The sequence below is a fragment of the Mauremys mutica genome, chromosome 3 (assembly GCF_020497125.1).
Source record: "Mauremys mutica isolate MM-2020 ecotype Southern chromosome 3, ASM2049712v1, whole genome shotgun sequence".
Lineage (NCBI taxonomy): Eukaryota > Metazoa > Chordata > Testudines > Geoemydidae > Mauremys > Mauremys mutica.
In genome coordinates, this window is record NC_059074.1 from 159,177,097 (window position 1) to 159,184,111 (window position 7,015).

The following is a 7,015-nucleotide window of genomic DNA, read 5'->3' on the forward strand; positions in this document are numbered from 1 at the left end:
TTTTATCTGTGCTTTCTGAGTGAAAGATCACACGTTGTCATACAGATGTCTGATTTAGCACTGAAAAAAATGCTGTTGATTGGGATCCATTTAAACATGCTTTGTCAAGTACTCTTCACTCAGTTATCTGGTTTCCTTCAAATGTCACTGATTACCCAGCCTGAGGCTATTTTATGGGGGCCTAAAAACAAGAGGTTCCATACCCAAATTTAGAATCAGTGAGTGAGGTATAAGGAATGGATGGACATAGAAGACTGGAACAAAACGGGTGCCTCCTTTAGAATCATTTGGTTAGTGAGGGTCCTAATGAACCTTGAGTAGAGCCCTTTGGAGTCTCTGTATTAGGCTGAGAATGTGTTGCGTATTTTGCTGCAGCTTTTGATAAGCTAAAGTGATCAAGTGTATGTAGGGACTTGAGAACTGCAAATGGAGTGCTTCCTGGAGAAGGCTGGGGATAAAGGTCATCTAGAGACACTATAAAACCAATCTGAAACCACCAGTAGACCTTTAAATAATACAGATGCCAGACAAAATTGTGCTGTAGCTTGCCTTTAACCTATACTCCCTAAACATTTACTTCTAATTACTTTTCTTAACTGCATTACAGTGTACTTCCTAATTACAGCAGGGAAACACTCGAGTTGTAATGGCTTTTTTTTTTAATAGCTTTTCTCTTAGCTCTCTACCAGCCAACTCTCCTGGCCTCTAACTTTATGTAAGTGAGTACAAGCTGTTTGGCAAATCCTTCAACCAATGGAAAGCTAAAACTGCAAGTGCCGGATTAGGAGACCCTTGTTCACTCTGAGGATCACTTTACCCCTTGAGTAGTGCCACTGAAATCAATGGGACAACTTGCAGATGCCACTCAGTATGAGTAAGAGTGTTGTTAAGAGCTCATGTAATGAGGAAGCCATTTATCGTGCGCAAGTTTTATTGGTCCTACAAAACTCAGCAACTGTGCCACATTATTAGTTTCATAAGCACGGGAAGTAGAGGTGCGGGGGGTGCTTCAGCACCCCCAGGTTTTGTGCCCAGTGTCCCGGTTGCTGGCCCCAGCTGCCAGCCCTGCATGTGGGGTCCTGCCTGGCTGCTGGCCCCATGCTCCACTGCTCCACTGCCAGCCCCAGGAGTCCTGCCCAGCTGCTAGCCGTGCATGCAAGGTCCCGGCCGCTGGCTCTGCACCTGCCCCTATCTGTGGCCCCAGCCTTTGCTGCCTTACCCTGTCTGCATTCCCCTCCACAGCCCTACTCCCGGCCCCAGCTCTAGGGTATGGTGAGGGTCATGGACTGGGGCAAAGGTGGGGTGCAGCTCAGCAACCCCACTCCAAAAACTGTTCCAGCACCACTGGTTTGTTTGCCATCTATTGGCACCTTATCTATGAACTAACCTACTATTTCTATACAGATAGAGCAGTCTAGTAACAAACAGTACAGTCTGGCCCCAAAGGAGTCATTTCACACAATGATTCAAACAAAGCTAACCCCCTTCCCAACACTGCAGGATTCATTTATAAGTTGCAAATAGTATATAAACGATATAGGCAAGTATAAAACAAAAATGAATATAAGGACTGACGAGTATTAAAAAGGCAAACCAGTTAAAAATCCTATTGTTAAAGGACCCATTTCCTTCCTGCAGGCCCCAACCCTGCAAATATTTAGGCATGTGAATAGTGCCATTGAGTTCACTGGGACTACTCGTGTGTATAAAATTACACACATGGAGTATGTCTACATGGTGGGGGATGGGAGGGGGAACCCTGCAGCAGCGGCAAGCCTGAGCCCTGTCTACAGATTAGTGCAAGCCCAGCTCTGTTAGAGCCTGGTGCTGGTACTTGCTCCTGTGGGGGGGTTTATACCATGTAGACATACCCATGGAGTGAAATCCCGGCCCTTGCTGCAGCAGCAAGTGCTTTGTGCATTAAATCAGTGCTGGTGTGCCTGAGTTCACAACACTGCTGGGCGATAGTTAACTTAAACACGCAAAAAAAAAAATTTAACATTGAAACTGAACCAAAATCTTCCCCCCACTCCCTCATTTTCATTTTTACAAAAACCTAACTCTTCAGCTTACGCTCCTTTGCTAGTCTCTCATAAAGAAATGCACCATGTTCTGGCCATCCCAGAAATTGAATGAAATTGAAAGGTGTTAAAGTAAAAATTGATACAAGGGGGAAAAAAAAGTTTCACCAGTGCATAATTAGACTGTGGAACCTGTACCCCAACATGTTGTTGAGGCCAAGAATTTAGCAAGATGGACATTTATAGAAATATTCAGTGACTTCTAACAAATATTAAATTTCATGATTCAGGTCTTAAACCAATCACTAAATAATAGGGATTAGGATGAGGGGCAGATTATCCCATATCAGCCTGGTGCAAAGGTTCTTGCACTTTCCTCTGAGGTATCAGGTGCTGGTCACTATCTGAGGCAGGATAGTGGACTGGATGGACCACTGGTCTGACACAATATGGCAATGCTTGAGTGTGGTCTTAAGTTTATCTGTTTATTATAACGTATTTGTATTACTGTAGCAGCAAGGAGCCCTTGTCATGGACCAGGACCCTACTGTGCTAGGCTAGTTATATGATTTAGCACTTTGAATTTTTGATGGTTACTGCGCCTTTATATTTCTAGGAGCCTGCTGTCTGCAGAGGGCAGCTGCCATCTTGTAGAACAGTGGTCACCAACTGGTCGATTGCGATCTCTAGTCCAGTGGGGCTGCTGCTAAGGCAGGCTCCCTGCCTGTCCCAGCCCCACGCCACTCCTGGAAGTGTCCAGCACGCCCCCGTGGCCCTGGGATTGAGCAGGGGTCTCTGTGCGCTGCTCCTGCCTGCAAGCACTGCCCCTGCAGCTCCCATTGTCCAGGAACGGGGAACTATGGTCAATGGGAGCTGTGAGGGTGGTGCCTGCGGAGACGGGCAGCGCGCGGAACCACATGCCCCCCCTCAGGGGTTGCAGGGGAGTGTTGCTCCCTTTCCGGAGCGGCATGGGGCCGGGGCAGGCAGGGAGCCTGCCTTAGCCTCACTGCACCACTGACTGGGAGCTGGCTGAGGAGATAAGTGCTGCCTGGTGGGAGCCTGCACCCCCCACCCCCATCCAGAGTCAGCACCTCAGAACCCCTCCTGCACTGCAACATTCTGCCCCAGCCCAGAGCTCCCTCCTGCACCCAAACTCCCTCCCAGAGCTTACACCCCTCACCTCCTCCTGCACTCCAATACCCTGTCCCAGGATCAGTCTAGAGCCTCCTCCCACACTGTGAACCCCTCGGTCCCAGCCCAGAGCCTGCACCTCCTTCCCAACCCCCTCCCCCAGCCCAGTGAAAGTGACAGTGGGGGAGAGCAAGTGATGGGGGGGCAGAGGATGCAGGGAGGGGGGCTTTGGGGAAGGGGTGGGGTAGATCCTGGGTTGCTCTTGGATTCAAAAAGTTATCTTGGGCATAAAAAGTTTGGAGACCCTGTTGTAGAGCCTGGCACAGATACTAAATTTATATCCACAGATGCGATATCCATGGATATAAAGCAGGTATCCGTGGAGCTGCAGGACTCTACCAGGAACTGCAGCAGCAAAAGCGGCAGCATGTCAGGCCACCGCTTGCAGGAGCCAGTGCCCAGCCTGGGCAGGTCCTCCAGAGTGGCTGTACTGCCCCCCAGCCCTGCCCACTGGGGCAGGCACCAGACCGACCATCAGTTGTCCCTGGTTGTATTAGTGTGTGCAAGTGGCTTGCATGCTCCCAGACAGGAGATGCTGACCAGGCTGGGCACTGGCTACTGCAAATCCAGGTGATATCTGTGGCTATCTGCATCTGCGGACATGGGTGGCAAGTTTGTAGAAATTTTGGTGGTGCCCAGAACCCACCCCCCAACTCTGCCCCCCCAAACTCTGCCCCCACCTGCCTAAAGCTCTGGGTGGGGTTTTGGAGGGAAGTATGGGGTGCAGGTCCTGGGCTGGGGATTAGGGTGCAGGAGGGGTGCAGGCTTTGGGATGGAGTTTGGGTGCAGGCTCTGGGCTGGGGGTGGGGGCGTAGGAAGGGGGAGGTGGTGCACGCTCTGGGAGGGAGTTTGGGGATAAGAGGGAGTGCAGGGTGAGGGCTGTGGGGCTGAGGATGAGGGGTTCATGATGTGGGGGGGCTCAGGGCTAGGGCAGAGGGTTGGGGTGAGGGCTGTGGGGCTGAGAATGAGGGTTCATGATGCGGGGGGGGCTCAGGGCTGGGGAAGAGGATTAGGGTGCAAGGGGATGAGGTCTCTGGCTGGGTATGAGGGTTTGGGGCGTTCGAGAGGCTCAGGGCTAGGGCGGAAGGGCAGGGTAAGGGCAGGCTGCCTTACCATTAGTGGAGGGCAGGCACTAGGACCCTGGGGCAGCAGACAGCAGTTCTGCCGGGGGCCGATCTCTGGCAGCACAGAGCAGGCAGGGGAGAGGCGCGCGCTGCTTTCTGTCAGGCAGAGATGCGGCGGAGGGGGAGACACGCAGGGGGAGGGGTGGCAGGCGAGGGCTGGGACCTGCTCCAGGCAGGGACACAGTGGGGGAGGGGTGGGGGGAGGCCCGCGGGGGCCGGGGCCTGATCCAAGCAGGGCCGGGGGAGAGACCCAGCTCCAAATATTGCTGGAGCAGGGCACCCGGCCCTGAATATTCCTGGAGCCCGGGCACCACAGATGTATATAACCTGCTGCCCATGTCTGCGGACATAAATTTTGTATCCGCGCAGGGCTCTACTTGTTGGGCAGAGAGCATGCAGCATGTTACAGAAGAGAGATGTACCATGTTCTCTCATGGAGACTTTACTTGTCTTCCTCCTTTTTGCTGCTTTTCCTTCATCTAAAATAAAAGCCATTCAGAGTGGAAAGTACATAGGTTTGCTCTTTGTTTCTGGATGTGCATAGCAGTGGAGATTGTTAAAGGAATGCACAAAGCACAATTCAGGGCAATTACTGCACTGGCTGAAATATGCCTGATCAGTAGCAATCACTGCAAAACAGGAAAATCACCTACAATTTACAATGTGTGGGGCCACGGACACTAAGATACATCTCTACCCCGATCAGGACTGGCTCCAGGCATGAGCCTGGCAAGGAGCTGTTTGGGGCAGCCAAGGAGAAGGGGCAGCACGTCCGGCTCTTTGGCGGCAATTCGGTGGTGGGTCCCTCAGTCCCTCTCGTAGCAAAGGACCAGCCACCGAAGACTGAAGCGGTGGCAGTAGAGCTCTCACAGATCGCGATCACGGCTTTTTTTTTTTTTTTTCCTGCTTCGGGCGGCAAAAACCCTGGAGCTGGCTCTGACCCTGATGTAACGCTGTCCTCAGGAGCCAGAAAAATCATACCGCATTATAGGTGAAACCACATTATATTGAACTATCTTTGATCTGCTGGCGTGCACCCTCCCCCGGAGCACTGCTTTACCGCATTATATCTGAATTTGTGTTATACCGGGTCACGTTATATTGGGGTAGAGATGTATATTAAAAAGTGCTTCACGTAACCCCAGCCTCTTCCAATTGTGACAACACTCCATGAGTTTCCAACCTCTTCCTCAGATATGCCCTCAAAGAGCTCAGCACACAAAGAATCTCTTTATGTAAGCTCCAGGTCCCCTGATGACAACGATGACTATAGTTCCCAGATCATTCTAACAATCCTTTCCCTAGAGAGCACCTGTCTTTAGTGTTCTTAGCTAAAGGCTTTTATAAGCAGGTGCATCACTATCTAAAGTGACATGAACAAAAGCCCTTTGGAATTTTAAGTACAGATCCCAATAGAGCTCAGTCCGGAATGGGAAAGTGGCTGGGCACCCAAAGGGACAAAGCCCTTTTGCTTTAACCATGTATTAATTCAAGATGGTGGTGGTGGTTCAGGTTTTGGTCCTAGGCTTCCCTTTCATTCTGCCCCTTAATGACAGTATTATCACAGCAAGGCCTGGCTCCAGTGCGAGCGCTTATTTGCATCATCCATTTCAGTGACTAGTGTGTGTTAGATGTGTTTGCTTTCAAATTGAATGTGATGTGCCCCAGGTGCTACAGCTGGGGTACTGCACAAGCAATAAAAGATCGGAATTGCCTTCTGTACAGGATGATTATAACTTGTGTGAAATGGTAGCAGGCTCCATCTGAGCCCCCCCAAACCACTTCTTCTTGTTTGCCCTGTATGTCTCCTTCTATATGGTGGTGATGAGAATGCATTAGGTCCTATTATACCATTCTAACAGCATGGATGGGAAACAGGAAGGATTGTTGTATAGCTGGGTATTGGATTTAGATTTGTATGGCTCTGGGTTCAGTTCCCAGCTGTGTCACAAACTCCCTGTGCATGTCCTTTGGCATAGACTTTCAGGCCAGAAGGGACCATCACGCTCATCTGGTCTGACCTCCTGCACAGCACAGGCCACATAACCTCACCACCCACCTCTGTGATAGGCCCATAACCTCTGGCTGCATTACTGAAGTCTGCAAATCTTGATTTAAAGACTTAATGTTACAGAGACTCTACCATTTACTCTAGTTCAAACCAGCAAGTGACCCATGCCCCAGGCAGTTGAGGAGGGCACAACCTCCCCAGGGTCTCTCTGCCAATCTGCCCTGGGGATAAATTCCTTCCTGACCCCAAATATGGCAATCAGTTAGACCCTGCAGATGTGGGCAAGACACCTGGGAAAGAATTCTGTGTAGTAACTGAGAGCCCTCCCCATCCAGTGTCCATCTCCAGCTGCCGGAGATATTTGCTAATAGCAGTCGCAGATGGTCCATGTGCCACTCTAGGCAATCTTATCATACCACCCCCTCCAGAAACTTAACAAGTTAGGTTTCTTGTCACCACACTGCTCCCCTTGGAAGGCTGTTCCAGAACTTCACTCCATTCCCTATATGTGAAATGGGGATAATACTCCCTTTCTTCCCAATGTGTTTGTCTTGTCTATTTAAATTGTAGGCAGGAAGGGTCTCTTATGATGTATTTCTACAGTGTCTAGCCCAATGGGGCCCTGAGTATGGGAGGTGCCTCTAAGTGCTACCGTAATACAAATGAAA